The sequence below is a fragment of the Mesoplodon densirostris genome, chromosome 10 (genome assembly GCF_025265405.1).
Source record: "Mesoplodon densirostris isolate mMesDen1 chromosome 10, mMesDen1 primary haplotype, whole genome shotgun sequence".
NCBI classification, from domain to species: Eukaryota; Metazoa; Chordata; class Mammalia; order Artiodactyla; family Ziphiidae; genus Mesoplodon; species Mesoplodon densirostris.
The window spans coordinates 7,108,052-7,124,459 of record NC_082670.1 but is presented as its reverse complement, the minus strand read 5'-3'; positions in this window follow the sequence as shown (position 1 = coordinate 7,124,459).

The window sequence follows — 16,408 nt, the reverse complement described above, 5'->3', positions numbered from 1 at the left end:
GCAGTGAGGACCTCAGAGATGATGAAAAGGTTAAAAATTGATGGCTGTCTTTCACAAAAGCTCCCCCACTAATGCTAACATCTGGATTAGAGGCTGCATTTTCTGGGCTCCTTTCCCCTTCCTCCCTCCCCCATGATCAGTTTTGTATTAGACCTTTATGTTTTCATTATAACCTGGCAGCAAGAGCTCCCTTAAATAGAAAGAGTGAATGAAGGCAATTTTTTCCATTAACAATATATTTCCCTTTGGGGTCTCTGGCACATCATTGTTCTTCTTTTTTAGAAGGAGCAAAAAACCCCAAGAAAACTGTCTTCAGTTGTGAAGCATTATTATAGATCCTATCTGAAAGCCTTGGGTTTTGTTTTCCTCTTACAAAAACATCCTAAAATATTCACATAAGTGAGTACAGTTCAGAGCAAACATCTCTACATATTTGAGCAAGTGTTGTGCTAAAATCACACATTTTTTTAAAGAGCGTATTTTCCCAAGTAGTTGATATGGAAAATCCCAAAGAACTGAAGTTTCAAAGTAAGGTAAAATATTACTTAAACACACTTTTGCAAAAATTGCATTCTTTCTTGGAAACCACAAAGTATACAATAGCCCAGGTGTATCTATTTTATTGGATTTGTTTGACAGTACTCTGTAATGCGTTAAGACATATATACACACCCACACACATACACACACATATATAATATAAATATGTGTATATACAATAGATCAATAGTCCTAAGGCTGTGTATAATATGATATATACATGATAGTATATGGTATGTTACTATTAGCATATAATAATTATATATCATATAACAGTATAAATAATAGTCTTAAAACATTAATCTATTTTACAACTCAATAACGTGTTTTAATACTCTTATCTACATAAAAGTGAAACTTAGTCTATCAATCAATTTATTTCCTTAGATATCACAACTTCTTGATTCCAGTGTCCATTGGGAAGAGATGGTGAAACTACAAGTGAAAGAGGGAGACCATTTTTAATGTTGCACTTAAAATCCACAAGGTTATTCCGCATGGATTCTTTATTTAGCCCTCTAAATAATCCTGATTGGTAGATGGAATTGTTCCTGTATCAGTTGTGGTGGTTTTGGCTACAAAAAACTAAAACTATCATGTAAACAATATTTTATTTTATTTGGCTCATGGAGCTATAAGTGGGAGTGGAGTTCAGGGAAGACTTGATCAAGGCTCCATCTCCTTTTCTCTATGATACACTCAGGTCTGATCTTTATTAATTTCAGCTTTGTCTTCTGGTTGTCTTCCTTCAAAGGTCACAAGATGGCTAGGGTAGCACCTGGAGCAACATTCTTCCAGATTTATATCAAACGAGAAGATAGCTTGGCTTCTGGTAACTTTCTCTTAAGAACTGGAACTCTCTTAGAAACTTACAGAAAATGTTTTGTTGTATCTCATTGACAAGAATTAGGTCACATACCCATTACAGAAAAATTATCGCCCTGAAAGAGATAGGCTAACTCTTTTGGCAATCAGATTCTCCCCTCACCTTACATCAAGTCCCCAAACTGTATTACTATTCACCCATAGGGCCAGAATGCAGTACATTCTGGGCTGTCATCTACAATGTCAATTGCAAATCCTACTCTACAGAAGAAAAGCTGTAATTCTGGATTTTGATGTAATTTACCCACAGTCACAGAGTAAGAAATCACTGGAAACTGGGTTTGTACCAATAGTTCTTCTGCCAAATCCATTATCTTTTCCAGTATATCATGTGAAAATATGCTACCATATTTTCTGTTGGTTTTTTAAAAAAATTCATTAGATCCAGTCATAAGTATGAAATCGAAATGTGAAACATGAAAAACAGCAGTATTTTAAGCCATTATTACATACTACTACAGTTTCTTTTAGAAAGTAAAATATGGGTAGGAAAATAATCTCTCAAAACACTTCAAGCTCAAAAGGTCCCCTTCACAACATGGGAATACTAGTGTGAACTTTTTATGGATAGTCCCACTTAAAATCAACAGTGGGTAAACATTTAAGAAATGCCCATTTGCATTCAGAAGACCTGGTGGGTAACAGCAACATAGATGGATAATATTATATGGATAACCTATTACTGTAAAGAAAAGGCCGATTCCTTTTCCCCTATTTTATTTTACTTTTTAAATTCTCTTGACAAGTCAGAAACATATTATTTACTGTGATGAAGGAATAAAGAAAAGGGGAATAAAGGAGCAACTCTCAATATCACACTTAGTTTAAAATGAAAGTAATTGACACATTGATTCCATTGGATATGTACTTAGCTCATTGGTAATTCTGAGCAAGAAAAATACAAAACGAAAACTATAACTACATATATTAAAAGCACTCTGTAAAGCTTTTGATTTCTCTGTCAAATCTGAATGAGAGCCTTGCTGGGTAGAGTATTCTTGATTGTAGCTTTTTCCCTTTCATCACTATATGTATATGTATAACTAATTCACTTTGCTGTACACCTGAAGCTAACACAACATTGTATATCAACTGTATTCCAGTAAAAATTTAAGAAACAAAAACAACAAAAAAAAGCACTCTGCATCTTACTAGGGATCTCAAGAGAAAACTGTCCCAGCTTAGCTTTTCCTAACTCTCTCACTTCCTGCTCAGCCAGGGTCTGTCAGCTCATCTAGGGACAGCCTGCAGACACAGAGGTAAATGCTCAGAAGTAAACACATTCCAGTATAGGTTACTTAATGGCTTTCCATAGATTTCAAAATCACTTTCCAACAATGATGGGGCAAAAAAAAAAAATTCTGATAATTTATGTTACCCAGATGTTAAAAAATCCAACAGCTTTCACTACTCATAAATTTAACTGCATTAAACACCTGCTGGCTCCAAGCAACAACTCCTGCCAAGAAGGAAGGAAAGAGCTTTGTGATCCACTAATAGGCTCCTTCCCTTGCCATTCAAGCTGAGTTCAGGTCCCAGTCCTGTAGCTTCACACCCTCCCTGGCCTCCCACAGAGAGATCCTCAGGCTCCACACACCAAGGGCAGCAGCAACTTTGCCAATTCCACCCTGGATGCACGAAGTGGGAATCAGAGTTGAGATATGGCTATTTCTAAATCTCAAGGAACTCTAGCTGTTGGCCAAATTAGTAAACAAGAGCAGCATCAGAGTGAATTTAGAATAGCAAAGGACTAAAACTTGCAAAGTATTGATAGAATCACATAGGAAAGGTTAATTTTCATCTTCTCTTATTGTGAGAGCCTTTAAACAAATGCAAAACTTTTTAAACTATTTAGGCAGAGTTTTACCTTTCTCCTTTGCCAAACCCATTAAGATATGTTAAAATTGTTGGATTTAGATTGCACTTTTTAAAAATTTTCCATTTCCTTTCTTTTGATGAAGAGCATCAGAATGGCAGTAGAGTGGGCATCTTAAATGGACTGGATCTGAAACATATTAAAGACCAGAGATAGCAGTAGCTGATTCTCATGGATCTAGAAAAGGACCAAACCCACAACAAGGAAGTTGTAGATCTATAATCACGCAGAGTTGTCTGTAGACCTTTCATTCATATACTGCCCGACTTAAGCCTCCTTTCTGTTACACTAGCAAGTCCGACCCAAGACTCCACTGGATTTACCTGATGAGCTTGCACTACCTGTGGCAACTCAGAATCTTAGCCACAGGGTTGGAAGGGAACTATTAGTGGCCACTGTGTACCTGCTCCATTTCAGAAAGCACCAGTTGGATGGATCCATTTCCCTACTGCAGACGTACTTATTTCATGAAGGAGTCTCACCATCTGATAGAGTAGCTTCCAGGAGTAATTACTATTAAGGGCAAGATCTTCAATTTCTCTTCCCTGTGCACACCATTCCCTAACCTCTTTCCCTTTACTCTATGCATTACTCCCTTTCTTATGTTCAGAGAAATTAATCTTAGCACACATACCATTTGCCAACTAAGAGTGTTCACACCGTTGACAGGCTCAACCCCATGTACTCAGTCCACCGAGAGCATCTTTCCCTTTGATTTTGTCACTCATGATTAGAGCCTACTTACTCTTTTTTTTTTCCTCTTCATAGAAAAGGCAGTAGCCTTAAGTAGTTTTTATTTATTTTATATTTTTTAAACATCTTTAGTGGAGTATAATTGTTTTACAATGGTGTGTTAGTTTCTGCTGTATAACAAAGTGAATCAGCTACACATATGCATATATCCCCATATCTCCTCCCTTTTGTGACTCCCTCCCTCCCACTCTCCCTATCCCACCCCTCTAGGTGGTCACAAAGCACCGACCTGATCTGCCTGTGCCATGTGGGTGCTTCCCATTAGCTATCTGTTTTATATTTTGGAGTGTATATATGTCCATGCTACTCTCTCACTTCGTCACAGCTTACCCTTCCCCCTCCCCGTGTCCTCAAGTCCATTCTCTACATCTGCAGCTTTATTCCTGTCCTGACCCTAGGTTCTTCAGAACCTGACCCTAGCTTCTTCAGAAAAAGTTCTTCAGAACTTTTTTTTTTTAGAATCCATATATATGTGTTAGCATACACTATTTGTTTTTCTCTGTCTGACTTACTTCACTCTGTACGACAGACTCTAGGTCCATCCACCTCACTACAAATAACGCAATTGCGTTTCTTTTTATGGCTGAGTAATATTCCATTGTTTATATGTGCCACATCTTCTTTATCCATTCATCTGTCGATGGATGTTTAGTTTGCTTCCATGTCCTGGCTATTGTAAATAGTGCTGCAATGAACATCGTGGTACATGACTCTTTTTGAATTATGGTTTTCTCAGGGTATATGCCCAGTAGCGGATTGCTGGGTCATATGGTAGTTCTATTTTTAGTTTTTTAAGGAACCTCCAAACTGTTCTTCAAAGTGGCTGTATCAATTTACATTCCACCAACAGTACAAGAGGGTTCCCTTTTCTCCACACCCTCTCTAGCATTTATTGTTTGTAGATTTTTTGATGATGGCCATTCTGACGAGTGTGAGGTGATATCTCATTGTAGTTTTGATTTGCATTTCTCTAATGATTAGTGATGTTGAGCATCCTTTCATGTGTTTGTTGGCAATCTGTATATCTTCTTTGGAGAAATGTCTATTTAGGTCTTCTGCCCATTTTTGGATTGGGTTGTTTGTGTTTTTGATATTGAGCTGCATGAGCTGCTTGTATATTTTGGAGATAAATCCTTTGTCAGTTGCTTCATTTGCAAGTATTTTCTCTCATTCTGAGGGTTGTCTTTTCATCTTGTTTATGGTTTCCTTTGCTGTGCAAAAGCTTTTAAGTTTCATTAGGTCCCATTTGTTTATTTTGCTTTTTATTTCCATTTCTCTAGGAGGTGGGTCAAAAGGATCTTACTGTGATTTATGTCATAGAGCGTTCTGCCTATGTTTTCCTCTAAGAGTTTTATAGTGTCTGGCCTTACATTTAGGTCGTTGATACATTTTGAGTTTATTTTTTTGTGTGGTGTTAGGGAGTGTTCTAATTTCATTCTTTTACATGTAGCTGTCCAGTTTTCCCAGCACCACTTATTGAAGAGGCTGTCTTTTCTCCATTATATATTCTTGCCTCCTTTATCAAAGATAAGGTGACCATATGTGTGTGGGTTTATCTCTGGGCTTTCTATCCTGTTCCATTGATCTATATTTCTGTTTTTGTGCCAGTACCATACTGTCTTGATTACTGTAGGTCTGTAATATAGTCTGAAGTCAGGGAGCCTGATTCCTCCAGCTCTGTTTTTCTTTCACAGGATTGCTTTGGCTATTCGGGGTCTTTTTTGTTTCCATACAAATTGTGAAATTTTTTGTTCTAGTTCTGTGAAAAATGCCATTGGTAATTTGATAGGGATTGCATTGAATGTGTAGATTGTTTTGCGTAGTATAGTCATCTTCACAATGTTGATTCATCCAATCCAAGAACATGGTATATCTCTCCATCTGTTTGTATCATCTTTAATTTATTTCATCAGTGTCTTAATAGTTTTCTGCATACAGGTCTTTGGTCTCCTTAAGTAGGTTTATTCCTAGGTATTTTATTCTTTTTGTTGCAGTGGTAAATGTGAGTGTTTCCTTAATTTCTCTTTCAGATTTTTCATCATTAGTGTATAGGAATGCAAGAGATTTCTGTGCATTAATTTGTATCCTACTACTTTACCAAATTCATTGATTAGCTCTAATAGTTTCCTACTTATTCTTGAAGTGCTTCTTTGTTACTTACACGTATCCTTTCCTCATAGAACGTTATGACAGATTCTACCTCCTAAACATTTAAATTAATTTGTAATTTGAGAACATATTTTTCTTAGAGATCAAACTATATATATAATTTGAGATCCTGTTTTTCTTAGGGATCAAACTATATCCCCGTCGTGCTGTGCTACTATCATTTGTTCATTGATGGGTACAATATGCAGTGTTCCTACTAGTCAGACTGGGGGATAAAGGTGACATCCTCTGGCTTCCTGGATCTAAAAGCATAGTTGGGGAAGCACAAAAAATAACTTTATACACAGAGTTTGAGTGTAGTAAGAGCTATTCTAGAGGTAAAAACAAAATGCACTGAGGTAACAAGAACTAAAAAGATGCAATCACTTTTGGGAGGAAATAGATACAATAAATTTCCTCTGAGAGATCTCCAGTTGATTCATTGATCATAAAAACTAATATTTTTGAATGCTTACAGTATGCTGAGCCTATACTAAATGCTTCATATGCATCATATTTTTTAAGTCCTTGTGTCAACACTATGAGAAAACAGGGTCTGAAAAATTAAATAGTTTGCCCAAGAGCATATCGTTGAATTGGGATCTGAACCCAGTCTGCTGGCTCTAGAAAGAGAACTTTTAATGACTACTTAACACTGCTGCTGTGAATAAGAATAAAGTAGTCCACACCCATATCTATTACAATACTTTCTTTTAACTATTCCATTTCTTCAGAGATGCAACTTTGAAGATTTGCAACTGGTTAAAGTAGCAGCATTTATTGTAATTATTGCTCTCCACTGTAATGAGATATGGGGTTGTGCTGGCAATGTTATTATTTAGTGTGATTTTCAGTAAAAGATTCTGTATAAATTGTCATCATTAATCATTCATGGAAAAATAAGCACTGAGTGGATGAAGTGTTTTGAGGAAATCTTATCTTAGGTTATTACAATGTAAGTAGATTTGTATGCACAGGAATTACAGAGGTGGGGGAAGGAAGTGTAAACTTAAGCAGCGAATGAAATCCAATTTAAATGAGTACTTCTAGTACAGCCTGGAAAAGAGTTGAATATTCAATTTTAAATAGACTCTGACAGGCTATGAATTTTAAAGATTAACTAAGAAAGAAGTTTAACAAAAGTGATAGGAAAACATGGGCCCAATTAATAATAATAAAGAGTAGTTCAGCCCAGACATATTCACTATCTCATCTAACACACTATCACACATTAAGATAGATCATTACATGTATAAAACCCCAAAAACTTACAGTGAAAAGAAAGAAGGAAAATTAGGTAGAATTCTTAAAAGTTATAAATATATATGCAAAAAGGTCAATAGAGGAAGTTGAGAATATATGCAAGACATGAAATAATTTAAAAATAATTCTGTGAAAATGTGAGAGAAATGGACATAAATTTATCAGTCAAGAAGTTCAATATTCCTATAAAATAGTTACCAGAAAGAGAGTAGATAGACATTGAGGTGATAGAAACAATCAAAGAAATAATAGAAGAAAATTTCCCAGATCTGAAGACAGCTATGAATCAGTCTTAAGAGAAAAAAAGTTCTCTGAATACCCAGCAGGCTAAATCAAAACAGGTCTATGCCTTGAAATATTCCAGTGAAATATTCAAACTCCAAGAGTATATATATTTAAAATTCTTAAAACTTTTAAAAAGTAAATATAATTTACCTACAGAGGACTAGGTTTCACATTGTCATTCAATTTTTCAACAGTGACCAATGACCAGTGACACTAATTACTGGAAAGTAATGCCTTCAAAGTTTTAGGAAAATAAAATGAATTTTTTTTCATAACTCCATATCCAGGAGAATTAACAATCAAATGCAATATTAAAATAAAGACTTTTTTCCAAAGTATAAGAACTCAGAATTTTATCTCTTATTATTCTTTTTTTAAAAAATTAATTGAAGAGTTTCTCTGGCAAAATGGGCAAGAATTTTTGATTGATTATTTTGCATGTTTTACTTCTATAATAATTAAAAAGGACTAGTGAGGGAAGAGAGAAATTAGGTAAATCATGGTCACAAAACTAGGACATGTAAGAGCCTAATGTAAACCATGTGTGCCAATCTGGGCCCTTTAGGAAGCAGATGTCAATATAAAGCAAAAGTGCGAGAGATTTATTTGGGGTGACACTTATGAAAGGTAAAGAGAGAGGAAGCAGGAGTAGCTGGGGAGAGTCTTCAGAAAGTGGTACCATTCTGATACCTGTGAAAGAACCTCAGACTATGATATAATTCAGGGAAGGTCACATTCAGGCCACTAGAGGCTCCAGACAAAGGTGGCTCATGGAAAGACCAGGTTCCAGTATGCTGCCATGCTTAGTCATTGGCTGAGAGCTGCCCAGGGAAAGCATAGCCTGAGCTTAAATGGGCTGCAGATGCCAAAAACATTGTAGCTGGGGCCTGTCAGCTAACTGAATGCCTCACAGGAGGTTCTGTGGGAGAGAGTCTGAGCAGCATGCTTCCAAGGCCACCCCACTGTGGCTCACCTGCTCTAGAGCCCAGATTCTCAACCACTGTCCTGTGTTTTCTGCTTAAGCCTATGGGTAATCATTCAAGGTGGAGTAATTAGAGAGTCAGTATGTGGTGAATGAAGATTAAATGTATTTTCTGTACTGATGCTGGAATTTTTAAAATTTCTCCATTAGAGATGAGGTAATATAATATCTTAACCTAGAAAAGATTAGGAGTAGCCTGCAAAGTATATACCACATACCCACAAACATATAGGGGTGAGGGAAAAGAGTGGGTAAAAGAGAGAGAGAGAAGTAGAAATGAACAAAGCCAGCTACAAAATTGTGATTATAGTATGCTACAATTAGTGTGAAAAAGGGGACAACATAACTATTTCTATATGTATCAGTCATGTCTAAAAGCACACATTAAAAAAAAATTCTTAACAGTATTTGCCTAAGGAGAAGGGAACTGTGAGACTGGGACATAGGGGTGAAAGAGATATTTTCAACATATGTTAGCTGAATTCCAGACCAATGAAGGTGAGACTATGTTACATATTTTGACAACTTTCTGATAAATGACTGTACAACATTTCTGTCTGTTAGTAGTGTCATTTTGTTCAGAATTACTACCAAAGCTACTGAAAAAGAAATTTCCCTTCTTACTACCCATCTTTCAGGTCCAAACTTCAAAACACAATTCATCACTTTTGCCAAATATGCCTTTTCTATCTGTGGTATTATCTTTATTCCGTTCTCAGAGGCTGGAATGTGTAAACACTTTTTTTCTGCTTCAGGTCCTAGTACAGCTTGTTACTGAATCCTGCCCTTTCTCCCTTGTTATCCCCATGGCTACTTGGGTGTCCATTTCTAATGTTGATCCTAGGATCTCTCTCTCTCTCTCTCTCTCTCTCTCTCTCTCATTCTCACTGTGAGAACATGTGACATAATGTCATACCTTGTACCTTCTTTTATATGTTTCCTTTCTCTAAAGCAGATACGTATAAGTATGTATAGAAAGAATTAGCCTCTACATGAATCCTGTTGTACATTCATTACTCTGAGTTTCTCTATTTGCAAGTAGAGACAGATTAGTATTTCACATATACCTCATACAGACATCAGTGTGTAAAATTCTGTTTTTTTATATTGGAGTATAGTTGATTTACAATGTTTCAGGTATACAGCAAAGTGATTCAGTTATATATATATATATATATATATATATATATATATATATATATATTCTTTTCAGATTTTCTTCCATTACAGTTTATTACAAGACATTGAATATAGTTCCCTGTGCTGTACATTAGGTCCTTGTTGTTTATCTGTTTTACATAGAGTAGTGTATACTGTTAATCCCAAATTCCCAATTTATCCCCCTTTCCCCTTTGGTAACGATAAATTTGTTCTCTATGTCTGTGAGTCTATTTCTGTTTTTATAAATAAGTTCATTTGTATCATATTTTACATTTCACATATAAGTGATATCGTATGATATTTGTCTTGTAAAATTCTATTTTTAATGCAACTTTGTAAGCGTGATATGAGAAAGCATGGGTTGCCTTGGTTTTATGACATGGACGGGCTAGGTTTCTAAAATTAAGCTGGCGCCAAAGAAAGCTTGTTTATACTGAAAAACTGTAACTTGACATCCTGGGGTTTAAGTTATCATGGTTAGGTTGGTAAAAAAGTTTACCAAAACTGAAAAGGGAACTGAACTTGGACAAAGGAAAACATGCTATAATTCCTGAAGCTTTATGAATAATGGGAAACATCATTTAACTGTAGTAGTGACTGTATTGTAAATATTAATGATTTATTTTATGGCTGTTTTGAGTCTTTCAATTCCCTTCATTATATCACAAAAAAATGTCTAGTATTGAAAAATGTGCCTTAAATCACTGAACAGAATTAAGGGGAAAAAAAGAATATTACTGGAATTTCAGGTACTAGAACCAGGAGGCAATTCCAATTATGATAAGTGCTATCTGAAGGAACTCTTAATTCCCTAATAATCATTCAAATTCTGATTTCCATACTTTAAGCTTCTCAATCCACTTGTAGACTTAAATAATAATCCTTGAGAAAGTTGCACTTTCTCTGAGTCCCCTTATACAGAAAGAAAGGAACCCAGAGAATCATCAGGAGTATAGTCAGCCCTGATCATATGACCTATCTCATTTAATTGTTCTTTGGGTAAGACTTTTTTTCTATGTTCACTCACCTGCTTTGTTCCCCCAACAATTAATTCGTTCTCCCAAACCATCGATATGAGTATCATAAAATAGAATTTATGAGTTCATCCTCATATGGGGAAATAGACAAAGCATTCCTTTAAAGAACCTGAGATTTCCCTTGCTGAATTTTTAATTAATAACAAATCTACAGCAGGAGCTTAAGGGCCTTTAGTGTCATAGCTCTGCTCTAGTTTGCCTTCAGACTGGAGCAGAGACATCTGGCAAATGCCTGGCTGAGATGGTGTTTTGCTTTCCCTTTTCAAATATGTCTAGAAGTTTAAGATGATTTTTTTTTTTTACTCTGATCTGAACTACTTTGTCAGGGCACACATCCAGCTGTGCCTATATGGTCTCCAAATATTGCCATCAAAGCAGAAATGATCAGATGCATGGGACGATCTGATGAACAGATGCTGTGAACTCTCAGAGCTTGTGATGCTGAGCATATGCATAGGAAGCAAGGTGTAGTTTACAGGCAGAGCCCCATCAGGTGTCAGCTCTGGGGGGAAGACCCTCTGCTCTAGCATGGAATGCCCAGCCTTTTGGAGCAATAAAACCAGTATTGGAAAGCCATCCATTCCTCACCCTCTTTCCTCTGCTCCCCAGTTCACAACCCCAGTGATCTCAACTGTTATGAGATGCTTCAAGAATTTCCCAAAGCACTGGAAGCAGCAGGCAACCAGGTTGCTAGGGATTATGCCCCTTACGAGCTAGGCCAGACACTCCATGGGTCCGTTTAAATACAGGATCCCAGAAAGCACTGTGCTTTTTGGACTTGAGAGTCAAAAATGTAACACAATCATTATGGGAATTTCCACTGTGATCCTGAACTTTTCAGGTTTGCTTAGGCACCAAAGATGCTCTACCCAAGCCAGTTCCAACTATCAGGAAGCTTGGTTTCCAAATGGAAAAAACCCACAGATGCACATAACTGCATATACACACATATATATATACATACGCACACATACACACATGAAGGTTTTTTTTTTCCACACAGTCCTTCAGAAAACAAAGAATAAAATATCTGGGGAAAATTCTTGGGAGAAAAAGAAGATCAACATTTTAATTTCAAAATACAACAATATCTCCTAAGTTTTCCAACGTAAGCCAAGAAGCTAACTTATTTACAAATAAGAACCGGTGAAATTGGCACTTCTATAAAGCCTCTGTTTTATTTTTCTTTTTAAAAAAGTACTACCAGTTTACTCCCCATATTACATAGGGTTTATATGAAACACAAAAGAAAGTAATATTTGGCTTGTGTGTTTCTAAATTTGCATTTAGAATTTCTTTTTCCAGTGGGGTTTCCAAAATATTACAGCATATATTTTTTAAGAGAGAACAGCCATCTTCATATATTTTCACCCTGAAAAGCCAATAAAATGCAAGCAATAAAGCTAATTTGAAGCCAATTAGTAAGTCAACTGAAGGGGGAAAAAAAGATGTGAACATTATAAACTCTGGCTGTTCAAACTGATAGCAAAGTCCATTATTGATGGTGTTCTGTTTGCAACGTGAGTCAGAGACTCCCTGACTTTTTACCAGAATTAGGAATGAGCATCTGTGTGTGTGTGTGTGTGTGTGTGTGTGTGTCTAGAGAGAACAGAGAGAACAGAGAGGATGGGAGGGAGGGAGAGAGAAAGGAGAGAGGGAGAAATTATGCTGTTTTATTTAGTGTTCTATCAGATTTCAGTTTCTTAGAAGATATGCCTTCCTACACAACTGATGCCGAGTTCTTTAAACCAAACTCAGCTGAAAGTTCAGATATGCATTTATCATAACACTTGAAATCCAATCTCTGTTCCTTTTCCTTTCTCTTTGTAAAAAGTCATTACCAAACATATTGACTTTGAACCCTAGGGACTGAGAACCAGCAAAATTTGGAACAAGGATAATAGATAACAGGTTTTTGTGCGTTTGCCTCCCTCTTAGTAATAAAGAAAATGAAGAGAATGAGATTAAAAAAGAGAAATAAAAAGTGAGCAAAAGCCCAAGACCAATGACCTCATCATTCCACAAATTAGTCCAGCAAACCCTCTTATGCGGAAAACATCTTAGCATTTCCAGAGACAACTGGATCTTCTTTTATGCAGGAAACGTTCATCATTCGTGGCAGAGGGTATTTTTTTTTTTAATGTGTGATGCTTTGCACTAGACAAAATAACAACCTTGTCCGTGATGGGAGTTGGTAAATGATAGGTAATGATTTTTATTTGATAAATGGAGACTAATATCACTTAACTGATCACTAAAGAGAACTTGGTCAGTTTGGCTGCATTCCTCATTCTGACTGCTGCTCTAGGATTGTTTTAGCATTGGCATTGCCAGAAAGCCCAGCATGTTTCATGCCCCATTGATTATTTCTGGCCTATTAAGATACAATTCATCAGTCATTTTCAAGGAGTATTAGCTTTCTGTTTTAGATAGCATTGGTCTGTACTCTTCCTGAGGGAAATAGAATAGAGGGGTGCAAGAGTGACAAATATTCCAGAAAGTAGAACTGAATAAGGGACTTCAAAGATAGGCATCAGAGGGCCTCCCTGGTGGCGCAAGTGGTTGAGAGTCCGCCTGCCGATGCAGGGGATACGGGTTCGTGCCCCGGTCTGGGAGGATCCCATATGCCGCGGAGCGGCTGGGCCCGTGAGCCATGGCCGCTGAGCCTGCGCGTCCGGAGCCTGCGCGTCCAGAGCCTGTGCTCCGCGACGGGGGAGGCCACAACAGTGAGAGGCCCGCATACCGCAAAAAAAAAAAAAAAAAAAAAAAAAGATAGGCATCAGAAACTAGCCCAGCGTAGTCAGTGAGAGACCCACAATGACCCCACCCCATTCACTGTTGACACTTCCGGGTTTTTGCATCATGGGGTATTTTGGCTTCTAGTAATAAGTATTCTCTTCAGGGTCACCATGCACCTTTTTGGGGCAATTTAGCTATTCACGTAGGCTGGGAGAAATGTTTATACAGTGACATTTGAAGTGCAAACCAAAAGTTTCATAATCAAATATTTTACTCCTAGGAGACACTCAAATTCAATCACTCGGAGATAAATGCTGAGAAAGCCATGTTTAAACATCATTCTTAGCTTGCCAGTAGAATATAATCCTTTTTAAAGGCTCATTGTAACACTGGGGAAAAAATTCCCCATCTCCCATAAACACAACAGCTGCATATAAATCAGGTAAACCAGTCTAATCTAAATGAATTGTATGGCATGACATTGGAAGAAAAAGAGATAAGATTTAAAATAAGGGAAAACAGTTTCTTTGTCTTGATTTAAACATTGTTATTCTGTATTGCTTTTACCCCTTACCTTCAAGTTCTCAAACCTTATGCATGCTTTATCATTTTATACCAAGTACAACATATATCTGCAGTGAACTCAGATAGATATGGCATTCATTAGGTGAAAACTCATGCATCTAAAATATTTTTTAAATCTTGAGGGTGTTTTGTTATTTTAACACATTTTCTATGAAAACACCCGAGGATTTTTCCACTTGTTATTTGTTTCCTGCTGCTCTAAATTAAGACACCAAAGAATGTTTTACTGTCTTAATGAAGGTGGTGTGATTGGTTTTCAAGATGTTCTTCCAAATCATCCAACTTCTTGTATTATACTTGGGCATAATCTTTAATTCCCTTGGTAGCCAACTCTATTTCATTTAACTACATTCAAAAATAAAGTAAAACTTCCTAGTGCCAAAGCAGTAGAAATTATATCGATATAATTTACTGAATTATTTCTAAAATTAATGATTCTCTAGGTAGGAAGTAAGGAAATAAGGAAGGAAGGAAGGAAAGAAGGAAATGCATACCCATTAAAGGAAAAGCTATTCAGTGTGTTTGAAGTGAAGAAGTCTTGTTTTAGCCAATAGGAAGCAAACTTCGTGCATTTAAAAACATTATATGTGAAGAGGTTTGTTTTTTTTTTTTTAGCTTCTTAAAATTAGCACACTACTAGAAAGCTAACTTTACAGAAAGTAGAAAATATGGGATTTAGCATGTGTATTCCTATGATATATGCTTCTATTATCCATATTTCTGGCTGGCAGTAAAAGACTTTTTCTTTCTCAGAGAAAACATGATTTTTAAAACTTTTACTGAAGAAGTCTTAAGGTTACTTTAACCTCAATTAAACTAAGTCATTATTAATTACCCCAGAATCTAAAATCGTAATGCATACTCTTCTTCTGTTTGTTTATGAATGCTTGGCTTGAGTGCCTCAAATATTAAAAAAATAAGTCATTAAGACTTAATGACCTGCCTACAATAAATAGTTTATACTTGAAAATAAATAGAGGCTGTTTGCATGAGTAATATTGTTTTATAATAGAAATTTTGCTTTCCATTAGGGAGTATAAGAGGCCACCTGCACCATTTACTGCCTGAAGTGAAAGAACAAGGTACAGTTGCACTCAGCATAAATTAAGATGTCTTGAGCACATGAGCTTTAGGTAATACATTAAATTAAGTTTCTCAGATGTGCATTTAATTAAGATATTTAATTTGAAATGTCTGTGCTCTTCTTTAATTCCAATTGATCATTCAGAATAGATTTCTTTAGGATACTAAAAAGATGAGTAGAGAAAGATATGCAGTAGGTGACTTCAAAAGTGTATTCAGGACAAGGCGATTGTCAAGCAAGTGCAGTGTCTGTCCTGCCCCACCCAGCCTGTTCTTCACGTGACCCAGTGCTGCCATTCACATGACAGATTCATGTCAACATGAGCCAAACTGGAAATGCTCCTTTAATTGACTAAAGAATATCCTCCCTCAGATTGTCCAGGTTAGTTACCTATTACTTCTGCTTCTGTCTGATGAAATCATTTGTAATATTGCTGGGACCATATGCATCAGAACCCTTTTTCGTGTCCCAAACAGTAAATACTCATTGAGAGCCTACTGTCTGGAAAGAACTACATATACTTAGTATATATACACTGAGAATTGAAGAAAATGATTTGAAAACATTCCACTCTCAAGTAGTTTACAATCCAAGAAAATACACACACACACACACACACACACACACACACACACTGCCTTCACTAGATAACCACACAAGACATAAATGCCAAATAACTTATGGGAAATTTGAGGAATTTAGAAGTGTAGGTAAGTTGGTGAGCTGTCAAAGATATCCTTTCAAATGAAGGGATTTTTGTCTTAGACTTTGAAAGAAGACCAAAGATAATAATAGAAGCAAACGTTTGTTGACCCTCTACACTGGAATGCTTCCAAGTGCTGTCTATGAATTGTGTCTTTTCATCCTCAAAATGATGCTCAGAGGTTACATTGTTTCTACACCCATTCTATAGATGGGGAAACAGAGGTCCATGGTGTTTAAGTCTCTTCGCTCCAGTCCCACAGCCAGGTGGTGAGAAGCCCAAGTGAGAACCTCGGAAGTCAGGTTCCAGAGCCCTCCCTTACCCACCTCACAGGCTCCCGTGTACTCAGAGCAGCAAAGAGACCACC